The sequence below is a fragment of the Opisthocomus hoazin genome, chromosome 21 (assembly GCF_030867145.1).
Source record: "Opisthocomus hoazin isolate bOpiHoa1 chromosome 21, bOpiHoa1.hap1, whole genome shotgun sequence".
Lineage (NCBI taxonomy): Eukaryota > Metazoa > Chordata > Aves > Opisthocomiformes > Opisthocomidae > Opisthocomus > Opisthocomus hoazin.
Window position 1 is genome coordinate 7200420 of NC_134434.1, and position 12774 is coordinate 7213193.

The window sequence follows — 12774 nt, forward strand, 5'->3', positions numbered from 1 at the left end:
GGCTGCTCTGGGGGATGGGGTCAGTGCAGCCTGGGGAACCTCGAGGGTGTCCAAACAGAGCAACAGATCAGCTGGTGCCATTGCACGGCTTGAGTACGGCTCAAGTAGCCTGCCCAGTTAGCTGAATTATCATTCAAACTGGGACAGCCATTGTGTATAAATCACGGGAATTATACTTCTTGCAAAGGCAGAGACAAAGCATTGACAACAATGAGCAAAACCAGTGTTATTTCACTTACAGCACTGGGATCTTTCCTTCCCCGGCTTAGACATGCCTGAAACCCAGGGATCTCTGTTCCGCAGTTATCCTGAGCAAGGGCTTGTGTCCCCCTGAACGTGGAGATGATCAACCCCAGGCCCTTTGCTGAAAGAACAGCACTTAGCTGGGGAGTTTTAGTTTCACTCAGTCCATCACTAGAGAAAAACAAGCCACAGACACTATGGTTACTGTGTTGAATGTAAGGAAAGTCAAACTTTTTCCAGACACTGGAAAAGATTAAGCATATGTATGGTCCAACATTTGTCACACAGCAGTCTAAATTGAGAATCTGGTAGAGTATTGGCCTTGTTACTAGGGCTGATCCACTGAAGACATGAAATAACCTGGAATAATCCAAACTTACAACCAAGCTCATTAAAAATTGGTCTACAGAGACTACAGTTTTTGAGACACACTATCCAGCAGTAATCACAGTAGCATCTAAGCAACTAATGGCCTTTGGTCTTCAATTCCAGCTTTTGTTTAATCCAGCAAGCATTTATAGCTGGGTGTGTTCACAGTCACACCATGCTGAAACCCACTGAAGGCGAAGGAGTAACTCAGGATTAGTTTCCTTCCAGCTGAGATCAGACCCTAAACAAAAAACAATGCCTACCATCAGCCTTTGCTCTCTGCAGCTCTCTTCCAAGCTCTTCTGTCCACACAGCTCAGGTCTTTCCATTTTCTTCCAGTCTGCTTTACAATTTGTCTTTTCAATTTACTGTGTTTGATTGAGCTGGGAGGTTTTCCCACTCTTCTCCCTCTTTCTGCTGCTACGAAGAGCACAACATGAAATTATTTTGTTTGAGTCAATGCATTGGTTTTGGCAACAGGCGTCCGATTGGCATGTTCAGCATCAAGGGAGAGAACTTGAGCAAGGGATTTGGATCAACAGGTAATGCAAAAGAACTAAGAAGTCTGAGAATTTGTTCAATCACTATCAGTATAATGTACATGCTGGCTGCATGATTCTCTTTCCATCCACCTGGCAAGAAGCATTGAAGTTTCCCTTTAGGGCTGGCAAGGGACTCTTTTTCCATAGCATCGTTTGACCATGGAACAGTTGGCAGAGGGAATTTGAAGAGTGATGTGGTTGTATCCTCTCTCTCAGACAGTTAAACATGTCTTCTCCAGTGGCAACTTTGGCAGTGAGTCCCTGAAGATGGGAAGCTGCATGAGTGGCCTACCACAGTGCTAAATCTCAGGCTTCTTCAGGAAGGCAGCAAATTCAGGGAATTCCTGTTTATAAACTACACATACATACAAATTTGTTCCTTTCTGATATCTGTTTCAGTTTGCAAATGGCAAGATCTTGAACAAAATTGCTGCAGACTGGCATTGGCAACCTCAGTTAATGGAATTGTAAACAGTAGAGTAGAAAAAGGTCCCATGGGCCATCCCGGCTGAGCTCTGTGCTTTCCAGAGCGACTCCGTAATGCTCTATGTAATCACTTTTTGCTGGTTCTCTGCAGTGATGAATTCTTGTGCATACACTGGGGGATATTATCCTGTTACCCCAAACTGCTCTTACTATGAGCATGTGTTTTGTAATTCCCAGCCTTGGCCTGACTCTCTTTTTCGCTCTTTCCTGTCTCACCATCATCTTAGATGACAAATTATTTGTTGTAGCTATTACTGTCCTGTAATTTATTTGTAGGAGTTAATGCTGTCTTTGTCATCCATCGCTTCATAAATGATGCAAAATCACTGGCTTCAAAATCTTTGTGTCCTGACATAGGTTAAATAAAACTTCAGTAAGAGGTAAGAATTTGTTCTACTCAGATGACAAACCACGTGTGAATTTGGTTGCTTACAACATAATTTACACAACTAAACTAATGAAAACAACAATAAATATGCTAACACCACAATCTCCTATTGCAAGTAATTATTTTAATCATGAAAATATTCTGAAACCCCAAACCATAGGATTATTCAAATGCAAGAGTCAGATTTCTGTCATGCCCGTTGTTCAGCTGTGGTGAAACCCGCCTCCATGACTCCCTGCTTGCCGCTGCTGTTTGCCATTTGCAGAGTGAAAACAGCCGTGTAGAGCTGCGAGCCAGCAGAGCGGGGAAATTCACAGTGCAAGGGGTTAAACACAAACTGATTAATGGAAAAGGCTGAACCTAAAAGGCAAACTACATTAGACAAAGAGTGAAATGGCAAAGTCAAGGTGAGGTGACAACACACTGAGCAACCACATTGTCATATTTGCCTTTTCTTTCCCCTCATAGTCATTATTTCCTTATTGCCATAAGAATTTTTGCCTTTATTTGTTTGATTGTTTTGGGGGTTTTTTTGAGGACTGTAAACACATTTCAAAGACATATGAAAACAACAATAACAACACTTTTTTCCAACAAATATTAACCTTCCAAAGCAGAAGCAGAAACAGTGCCTTGTGAATCAGGTGATCACCACACACTGAGAATGGGAAGCAATGAGTTATCAAACAATACAAATCGCATGCAATCTGGAGATGTTTCTTCCAGCTTCTCGGTAATAAAAAGAAGACTGTTGTAACAAAACCAGACTAAGTTATGAACAATTCACCGACGCTAACAGAAAAAAAAGGCCTGAATTGTGAACAAATATTAACGTCAACAAATAAATCAACAAGCACCTAATTATTTATGTCTTCTCACTATAACAGCACATTAATCTGCTGTGAAATAGTCATGGATGAATCACAGAATATTCAACTTTCCAAATGCGTGTTGGATTCTGTAGAACTGGACCACAGATAAGAAGAAGGAAAAAAAAAAGGGATTACTGGAAATGGTGAAATAAATTGTCTCGTGGTAGTTTGTTTACACGTACATTTTCAATAGCTGTAATGGGGCAATGGAAGGGTGGGAGAGAGCTGCTCTTGTGTAAACTAAGGAGCTGAGAGCAGTATTGTGTTGTACGAGCTCAATAGCCCAGCCTCTCTGGAGGGTCAAATAGCAGGAGTTTGGAGACAGCAGCTTCACCCTTAGCCCAAGCATGGATGTGATTGTATCCCATTTCCTCTCCAAATGGTTTCAACATCTTGCTACCCCCTTGAACTGGCAGCAAGAGGGTATTTTGTTTCAAATCCAGGGCTTATTCTGAAGCCTTATAGCTCTGCCACTGATTGACCGGGTACTTGGGCAACCGCTGTATCTCTCTATGCCTCCAGTCTGGCATGTAAACTGCAAATAATGACAGTGCTTTCATCCTGCCCTGTGTCATCCGTGGTCACAATGAAAAACCACCAGGAAGGGGATGAATTCATGGGGGTTAACACCTAGCATCGGATGGCCCTGTTGGAAACAGCTGGTGCAAGTCTTGTTGAAGTTAAACAGCAATAACAGTTGTGATGTTTCCTATCCTAGAAAGCACAAGGCTAGTCCAGAGCTATGCAAATTCAGGAAGTAACTGGAGATGAGGGGGAAATATAATGGCAAAACTTCTCTAATACGATCCAGTACTTCTTAAAAATCCCTAAAGATGTGGTTCAAGTTTTACGCAAACGTTGTGAGATGCTTTTATTTTCTTTGAAAAGGCATTTGCCAGCCCTCCGCAAGAACCGCTCATGATGGAGACAATGACACATGAGGCAAAGCAGAAGTGTGAATACCTCCGTCGCCCTCGGGTTCGTGCTTTCCCTTTCACCCTTCTGTTCTCACCTAGGGAAAGATGAACATCTGCGTTCACAGCCATCACAGGACACTGCTGCTTTGCTGACTGGCAGGAAGTGCCAATGTGGAGCGGGTGTAACCTTCTTCTCCGGCTTGCCCTCGGAAAGCACATGAAACACATTGGCCCTTGTTGCTTCCATAAGCTGAAAGGAGTTTGTGATTCCAAGTCTACTCCGCTCACAGCACGACATGCCCTGGGTCAGCCCCAGCAATAATGTTTTTAAACAATATTAGGTTATTCTTGGCAATCGATGATGACATTTTCTACCAATCGGGATATGAGAAAAACTTCTAATAATAAGAAATGATAGAATAACAGAACTGGAGACCAAAATATTCTCAAACGCAGAAACTGGTTACACTATGGGGGCAGAAGGAAGCTGAGACAAGTCCCGTCTATGATTTGTCTTCAGAGTTTAACCCAAACATACTGTTAATTCCACACTTGGGGAGTCCAAGTCCAATTACTCTGTACTTGAGATCCTCACAGTAGTAAGCAAGGCAAATGCTGCATTCGTATTTTTCTCTGCTCCAAAATGCGATCAAACAATTAGATACTTAACATAGAAATTGAAATAATTTGCAAATCTGATGCATGAATAACTGACCGAATTCTAAGTCTGCATTACTTTTCTGTATCTATACCTCCACACAGACCAGACTCACTTCTTCCTGGTGGGCCTAACATAATTTTAAAAGTGCATGCTAACACAGAAATTCTTTTTTTCCCCTCCTTCATACACTGTTGGAGGTGATTTGTGCAGTGCATGCAACAAGCGTAGTGATGATGGCGATTCTTTTTTATGCGTATAGTGATAATATAACCCCAAATAATGCACTCAGCAAAATTGAGGAGAGTTTGAAAGCAGTGCTACCAGGGGACAGTGACTGCCGAGATGTGCCAGTTCAGGCTTTGATGCAGTCTTGCAATGTGAGTATATCCCCCATGGGTTTACATGCTATCACATCTGAAGGCTTAAGAGAAGCACTGCTACCATTCGCTCTGCAAGCTCAGTGACACTCCCATGGAGAGGCAAACATGCACTGGCCTTTCTTTTTCTCAGCTTAAAAGAGGCACAACAGGAGAAAGTGGGTAGAGATGCAGGAGGCAGGGAGGCAGAAGCAATGTAAATCAGAGGGATGGTTCCAAGTTTGAAGGACATCAAGCAAAGAAGCTTAAAAAATACGCGGTGGAGGAGAATACAGGGAACGTACAGGAAGATAGGACTTCCAGGGAAAGCAAAAAGGCCAAGACAAAAGAAACAAGCATGGTTGTGTGGATAAAGAGCTTCCAAACTAGGTCAGCCCGTAGGTCTACCTAGTTGAGTAACTTCACCGCAGCTCTGTGATGGTGAAAAAATACTGAATCTGACCGAGACTGACAGCATGAAGCATGCTGGCTTTCTCTCAGCCACAGGTGTCTTTTAACATCGTTACTATTACCATCATACAGAGGAGTTAAAGGTAAAATTCAACAAGGCACTTGAAGCTGGAGGTGTTTCAGAGGCACTGATGTCTTTGCCCTCACAATACAGGGCTCTTTTTTCTCTATGAATTCAATGGCTTAGTCTCATTCAGATTGAACAATAATAAGCTATTCCTAAGGCACATCTTCAAAGAAGAGTTTCAGCAGCTCCTAGATGAGTAACAAGACAAACTGGGACTGGGAAAAGGAACTATCTCAACATTTCCTGCTGTTACTGCTCTACCAGCTCGCATGGTTCAATTCCACCACAGTCCTTTCAGGATTATTTTTTATGACGCAAATAGTACCTGACCCTCCCAATGAAACCATCGTCTGGTTCTTCAGAACCGTTTCCAGCAGGCTTATTTTTCTAGCGTTTTACTTCTTCTGGTATTCACAAATATATCATATTCCATATCCGATCCTACTTAAATTATAACTCATTTCTATTCAGCTGTCCTCCATGAGTCATTACTGGATGGGGTTTTACTCAGCGTTGTATTCAAGCCCTGCTTCATGGACATGGTATGGAAATCTCTGTGGGAATAAGAGCATCCTACAGCAGGAGCATGTTGCCAGAACCAGCTTCTCTGCTAATACAAGAGATTGACTGAGTGGTACCATGGGGATGAAATCCAGTTTAGCAATTGTTTCTGCTCTGCTTTTGCCCTCAGACACTCAGACTCTTTTATTTCACTCTGATGCATACCAAGCTAGACCTTTTCTTCCCTGATGCTTCCCTGAGTGGTTTACACACTTTCAGAGGCTGTCTTCAGAGTGTGTCCTTCAGGCCCTTCCACTACAGCTGGGCTGACAGCTCTCCAACATGCCGCATTTTTAGCATCACGTTACGCTTAGCACTAGAGGAAAGGCTGAGGAAGGCGGTGGCAACCCAGGGAGTCCTGCCCTGCAGGGCAGCTCCAGGATGCCATGCAATTGCCATGCAAACCAGCCAGGCAGTCCCCAACCTCCGTGTCTCACTGTGGTTATGGACACAACACACCACGGTCGTTTCCTAAACTCTTCTTTTTCCATCTCTCAGGACCTGATATGTTTTTTCCAGCCTTCTCCCCACCCCAGGACCACCTGATTGATAGTAGCAGTTGATCTTCATGCTCTCTCCTCCTCAGATGCGTGAGCAGCTGTCATTTCCAGAAAGTGAGTGAGTGAACTCCTTCTTTCTTTTTCCCCCCATCCGTCATCTCAAAAGTAACTCTGAGAGCAAATGGAGTTTCCCAGCTGGTTTGATTTATTTGGTTTAATGTTCCACCATGACCCCTTGGCTTGGCCTGGCCTTTCATCCAAGCACTGTAGGGGCCTAAGGCTACTTAACTTCCGTGATTAGATGAGTTCAGTGTATTCCGGCATGTTTGGCCAAAATCCAAGCAATTCACTTAACTACTGTCTCCATTTTGAAAAGATTGAACTAAGGCACGGGGAGAGACATCCTAAGAAATTCTGCACAGCCCAAAAGCACACGGGGAGTCTGATAGAGACTCTTCATTCCTGAGTTTACAGAGACTTGTACTAAGTTACCCTTCGTCCTCTCCCAGAAAGACAAAACCCTTCAGCAGTGCCAGCCATTCCGAATTTGCCACCCATGGATGAGCAAAGCAGGTGAGCTTTCTTCCTTTTCCCATCTCTCATGGCCTTTTCTCCATTGCAGTGGCCCTTGAAAGTTTATTCAAAGAAAAACTCTTTTTTCCATGGTGCCTGACATGGTGGTTGACATGCTACATGTCACACAGAGAAGACCTAGCCCCAGAAACAACAAATATTGATCCCTACTTTTAGACAAATTGGATTTCTTGCCCTGTGACACCTCTCCCTTTCTAGTCTCAACCTCTTTCTTGACCAGAGTCCTAGATCATAAATTCGTCAGCCAGCAAAATGAGAGGGAGACACTTTCTTCCACTGAAGGGATTGCCCTGGCCCAACTGCCCTGGCTCTGCCTTTCCATGTCAGAAATATCTGTTGACCCAGGTAAATGGGCCAGTTTTTTTCCCTGCTGCTTGGGATCTGACAAGGACCTGACTGAACGAAGTGTTTTAATTCAGGTACAAGAGTGGCCAAAAGTGGCTATGAAAGTATTAGGAAGTGGCACGTGTAGCTCTGGTCTACACACAGTATCTTTTGTGTTGGTGTAATTATGTTGGCTAAGGCTGTGATATTTTACCCATACAGTTATAGCGGTATATCCTGTAGTGTGGACAGCATAAGGGTGCCTTATACCATCTAAGCTCATTCCCTTTTCTCATACAGGAATAAGTCATACAAATATAAGTGGTTTTATATTAGTAGAGCTTCACCCACATCAGGGAAATTATACAGTTTTAGCCATCCAGACTAAAATAAACTTTTAGATAGAAAATCCTTAAAGAGGTAGGTAGTGATAACCCAGATACTTCTTGACTGCTCAAGCTGACACAGCCAGATGGAGCTTAACAACATTGAAGGAAGGGGTTTCCTAAAAAGTCCAGAAACTCTCTGTATATTTGGCATCCTGAAACAGTCAAGTCTGCCTTCATTATGTCAAGGCCAGTGTTAAGGGATAAATCAAGGCGCAGATTTGATACCCCAGGATTGCAGCTATAGGTTCTGACTGCGCTTCCCAGTTTCAGTCCATGAGGTGGTCCAAAAGAAGAATTATGAAATCTTAAAAATAACTGATATGGATAGAAACACGTTGCTCCACTCTTTCTCCCCAGTAGGTCATCACAGTAAGTGCTCTCAGAAGGACCACTAAGACTCCGCAGAGCACGCTAACCCATTTCCACCAGTGACCTGTCCTGCAGGTGTCACCTGCCAGCAACAACCAAGTTCAGCCCATGACGCTCTTGTGCTTTTGAAGATTTTTGCACCTTCACTGAAAAAGTTCATAAAAGGCTTTGGGAGATCATCTCTTAGACTACATGAATTAGCACCTTCTTCCAGAAAAAGCAAATAGGGTGCAGCAAGTTAGAGACATGATTTGATCCCATGAACATGGCACTGTAGCTTTTCATATGCATGGACATATTTCTCTTACTTTCACTTCAGTGTATTTGCATGGTCAAAGTTAAGCATGTGTGTGAGTGCTGGGATAATGAGAGCCACATGGGGTGTGATTTAAATACCAGGAAAGAACATCAATGGGCTATTCAATATTTAATTGCACCTACTCCTTTTCACACTCCAATGCAGATTTCGTTGGTCTTGAAAGTAAATGATATTCTGTGTTTTAGACTTTCTGAATCCTCAAAGTTTTTCCTTCTAAATCCTATCTGAAGCCTTTTCTATCAAGAAGCATGAGTTCTGCATATGTGTTTAGAACCTCCGATGACTCCTTGAGATATTTAGCACAATCACAATAAAATCAATAAAGACAAATAAAATAACTTATTCAAGGAAATCTAATGAAAACAATGCAGAGATTTTCAGGGGAAAGATCATCTTCCACAATGCAAGGCCAAGTTTAAAAAGCTCAGAAACATTGCTACAGATGTTGGGAGGGAGCTGGAAGGGCTGTTTCTCATGCTTGTCCCTCTTTCTTTGGGTTTTTTATTTGGTTTTTTTTTTTTATCAGCCTATTTTTGAAACACCTTCCCTGTACATAAAGCCTCAGCACACGTGAGCTGGTTGTTTGGTCAGTCAGAAAACTGCCCGTGGTCGTTGGTTGTGGTGATGTTTTTGACTAATGGAGGTTACATTTCTCTACCTCTCCGCATCTTTGTCTTAGACAAAAAGAGGGAAAAAAGTTCTGACTTCCAGACAGCCATGAAAACTAAATAAACATGCATGTAAATGAGAGGTTATTTGGAAGAGGGATTGTGGATGTTGGCAAGAAGAACAGCACAACTTATGACTTTTCTTTTTTTTCTTCTCCTTTCCTTCTCTCAATTTTTTTCCTCTTTTTTCCCCTCTCTCACTTATTAAAGCCAATGGAGATATTTTTTAAGGCAACAGTTTATTTTTATACCACATTGTTATGGCAAAATGGGGAAATAACCTTTTCCTTTAGTCAGGAGGCATCATGTGATTGGCAAGTGAAAAGATGCAGGCATGTGGGACTTGAGCCATCCGTGTCTTAGGTCCTGCAAGGAGCTTTCTTGTTCCCGTTGTCCTTGGTAATCTTCTAGATGGAGAACCTACACCCTCAAAAGCTTGAAGGCTTGATATGTAGACAGAATTAATGCCCATTCTGGTCTTTCACCATCCAACAGCTTCTGTAAAGGGAAACCATGAGCCAAATGTTGATATCAGGCAAAGGCTCAGTCTGCAGCAATTTACAATTGAGAGGGGGATTACAGCTTTCACTACCAGGGTCAGGAGTCCTTGAAAATGCTCCTTCCAGCTAAACTGCTTAATTTCACAGGTGAAATTAATGTAGAACTTTCTCATCAAGGGGATAAAGCTGACAGTTATTTACTTGATGACCTAAATCCAGGTAAGTCAGTGCCTTGCAGGAAATGCTAGTGTTTATAAATAAAGCCATGCCGAGCAGGTATGGGCCTGTAGAGTCTTTTGGGGAGAAATGTTGACTTGCTGTGCTCCTGAGGGGCTGGGGCTATGGACACATCCAGCTCTCTGTGAATACTTACCCTTTATCTACTTGGACTAGAAGATGTCTAATAGACCACAGTTGGTAAGTGGTGAGGAGGGGTTTTTTGTGTGTGTTTCTGTTCTTTTACCCATAATAATAATTTCCCCTTTATTAGGCTCTTTTTTGAATGGGTTTTGAAATAGTGTCTGCAAGGATTTGAAAATGGAGTTATACTCTTGTGAGGGCTGTAGCTGCTGCTTCTAAACTGTTTATTTTTTTTTAAATTTGTACTTTGACCAACTTTAACTGGCTTTTTCTTTCTGATTTTAACATCTGTGTGCTTTCTGAATGTAATCTCCAAAAGGTTTAACTCTAGCTTTTCTTCCAAATATACATATCTATATATTATCTGGCTCCTGCCCTGTCCCAACTTTCACGCAATTTGGATATGGTGGGTTCGATAGCCCACTGCCTCTGGAGCTTCTGTGGTCTGGAAGAGATCCCTGGATACCCCTGGCAGGTGACCCATCTCATTTCATACCTAGTGCCTCTCTTCTCCCTTGCCTGTAACTCTTAACTTGCATTTTTCCCCTGCTGTTGAGCGTGACTAGTATTTCATCCCTGGAAAGCCTCTCGGGATGCTGAGCCAAGTTTTTTTAGAGGTGCGTGTTTGTGTGTGTGTGCATCTGTGGGTATACAAGTGCGTGCAGAAGTCCTGGAGTAGGTGTACATCTGTCACTTCCAAAGGCAGCAAAAAGATACTTGTCAGTGGAACAGATTTAGTGCAACACTTAATTAGATTCTTGTCAGAACCTGGTTTACTGGTGTAAATGCGAATGTCAGGTCAGCATAAATCACGGGGGTAGGGGAGAGAGAAAGAAATGCTCCACTTCTCCCTAGAAGATAAACCAGCTCTGTGGTAGTGGTCTCCTCCTTGATCTGCCATTTGAGATAAGCTAATATACAGCACTGTTAAGTGCCCTTTCTAGCCTTAATAGTGGAATAACTGGAGGGGCAGGGCCCCAGCTGTGCAGATGGGAGAGGTCCATCCCTGCAGGATGTGGCAGTTTCCTATCCCTGGACCCTCACCCTGCTGTGAACTGCCTCTTCTCCCTCCCAGCTGATATCCCTGCTGTTCTCCTTCCTCACTTGCAGCCTCTGAATTGAAGACACGTCTACACATAGGTTTGCAGGCAGATGCAAGCAAGCTCCGAGTCCGATACCAAGGAGCTCTGAAACAGAACCTGCTGTGAGCATTGCACAGCTCTGCAGCAAGGAAATCCCCTTTGCTGGGACTGCTGGGCTCATGATGTGGACAAAGTTCTCTCTGCAAGCAGCCTGATTTCTTATGAGTTATGTCTAATGCAAGATTCCCTTGTGTCAGGCACAATGGGCTGAGGCTAAGGATTTTCCCTCTGCTACAGGGGAAAAAGTGGAGACTGCTGGGGACACAGCGAGCAGGACTGAAGCTGCAGTTATGTGTGTCAGTTGTCTGCCCCGCTGTGCTTTCTTTGACTGTTTTCTTGAGGTGGAAACACTCTTCCTATTTATACCTTGTCTTGCCCCGATGTGCTAAACCCTCACCTGCCTGACCAGCAGAAAAAGCCCCACATCTCAGCAGCTCCTCCCTTCCTGATGAAACTGGGAGATGCACTCAAGCCTAAGCTCCGTCCCCTCTCCGGGGCTGTTGCCCAGGAGGACTCTGCAGAACTGCAGCTGCTTTCCTGAGCTGCTGGCAGGGGTTTGCCCAGGGGGTCTCAGCCCAAGATGGTTTTCCCCATGCTCAGCTTCCTAGGGCTCGCTGTCTTGGAGGCGTGCGGATTCCTCCCTCCGAGTCACGGGGTTGTCCTGGCTGTGCTGCTCCATCGCTCGTCTGCGTCGCCTGCCAGGCTCCCGCTTTGCTTTTCCTTTCTAGCAGGGCTGGGGAGAGGGTCAGGGAAGGCCAGATGGTACTGCTCAGCTTTTGTGCCTTAAAGCATGCAGCTTTTTTCCGAAATCGGTAGCATAGGCAGCTAGTAAAATCTATTAAAGATGCTGTTGGATGTAAAAGCTGGCTCTTTTTGTCCAGAGTCATAAAAGCTGTTAAAGAGATCCAAACCGGAAAAGACAGGCACCTAATAGTGAAAACAAGGGAAGGGGGGAATAAAACTGGCACAAGGGTCCTGAATTTTTCCATGACTGATTTCAGCATTGCAAGCCACTGGCACGGAAAAGCAACACCCGCAGTACCACAATAGCAATAAATAAAACCAGGAGAGGAGAGCCCCAGCTCCACTGTGGTCCAGCAGCCCCGGTCCCGAGGCCAGCCCCGGTATCGGGCGTCCTGGCACTGCCTCTTTAGCAATGAGAACAACTGGCACAACAATCGAGCCGGGATTGGGAACGGAGAGCAGTAGTTAATTAAGCCTGCATCTTTTATTCTCTGGGGGCAATTCAGCCTGGCTTGAATAAGCCGGAGTGCCAGGACCTGGTGGGAATGTCTCTCCAGGCGCAGGAGAATCCAGTCTCATGGGCTGCTTTATTAGCATGACAATATTGCCCAGGATGCACTTGGCGTGATGTAATGCCAAGAGTGAGCGAGGGGAGACGAAAGATTTTTTTCTGTGCAGGAGCTGGGAGCGTTTGCCACTGACTGGGGCTGTGTCAGTGCATGAATGTTTTTTTTCATCTCTTGCTCTGCCCTTATGGGGTGTTTGCTAATTGAAGCAGCTCTGGAAAACAATAAGTTGTTAGAGACCCGTCCCCTGCCTTCTCTTTTAAATTCACATTATTCTGACTTACTGGCGAGGCAGAAGCCTTTTCTGCTCCTTAGAAAGTGGTCTCTGATTATTTGCGTTTCCACATGCAAAGTGAGACCGGTGGA

At 44.0% G+C, this 12774-nt stretch overlaps 1 long non-coding RNA gene across 8 annotated transcripts in view; it reads left to right on the forward strand.

Annotated features, from left to right (window-relative positions):
- LOC142363807 (uncharacterized) overlaps positions 1 to 12774 on the forward strand; it is a 78694-nt gene that overhangs the window by 48807 nt on the left and 17113 nt on the right. For 4 of the 8 annotated variants that reach the window (XR_012765983.1, XR_012765981.1, XR_012765977.1 and 1 more), the window contains exons 4-5: positions 6432 to 6547; positions 6943 to 7006. This is a non-coding gene — a long non-coding RNA (uncharacterized LOC142363807). Of the gene's footprint in view, positions 1 to 1916; positions 2021 to 6431; positions 6552 to 6942; positions 7007 to 12774 lie in introns of all 8 variants that reach the window. The other 4 variants (XR_012765982.1, XR_012765984.1, XR_012765978.1 and 1 more) reach the window with 3 other exon arrangements.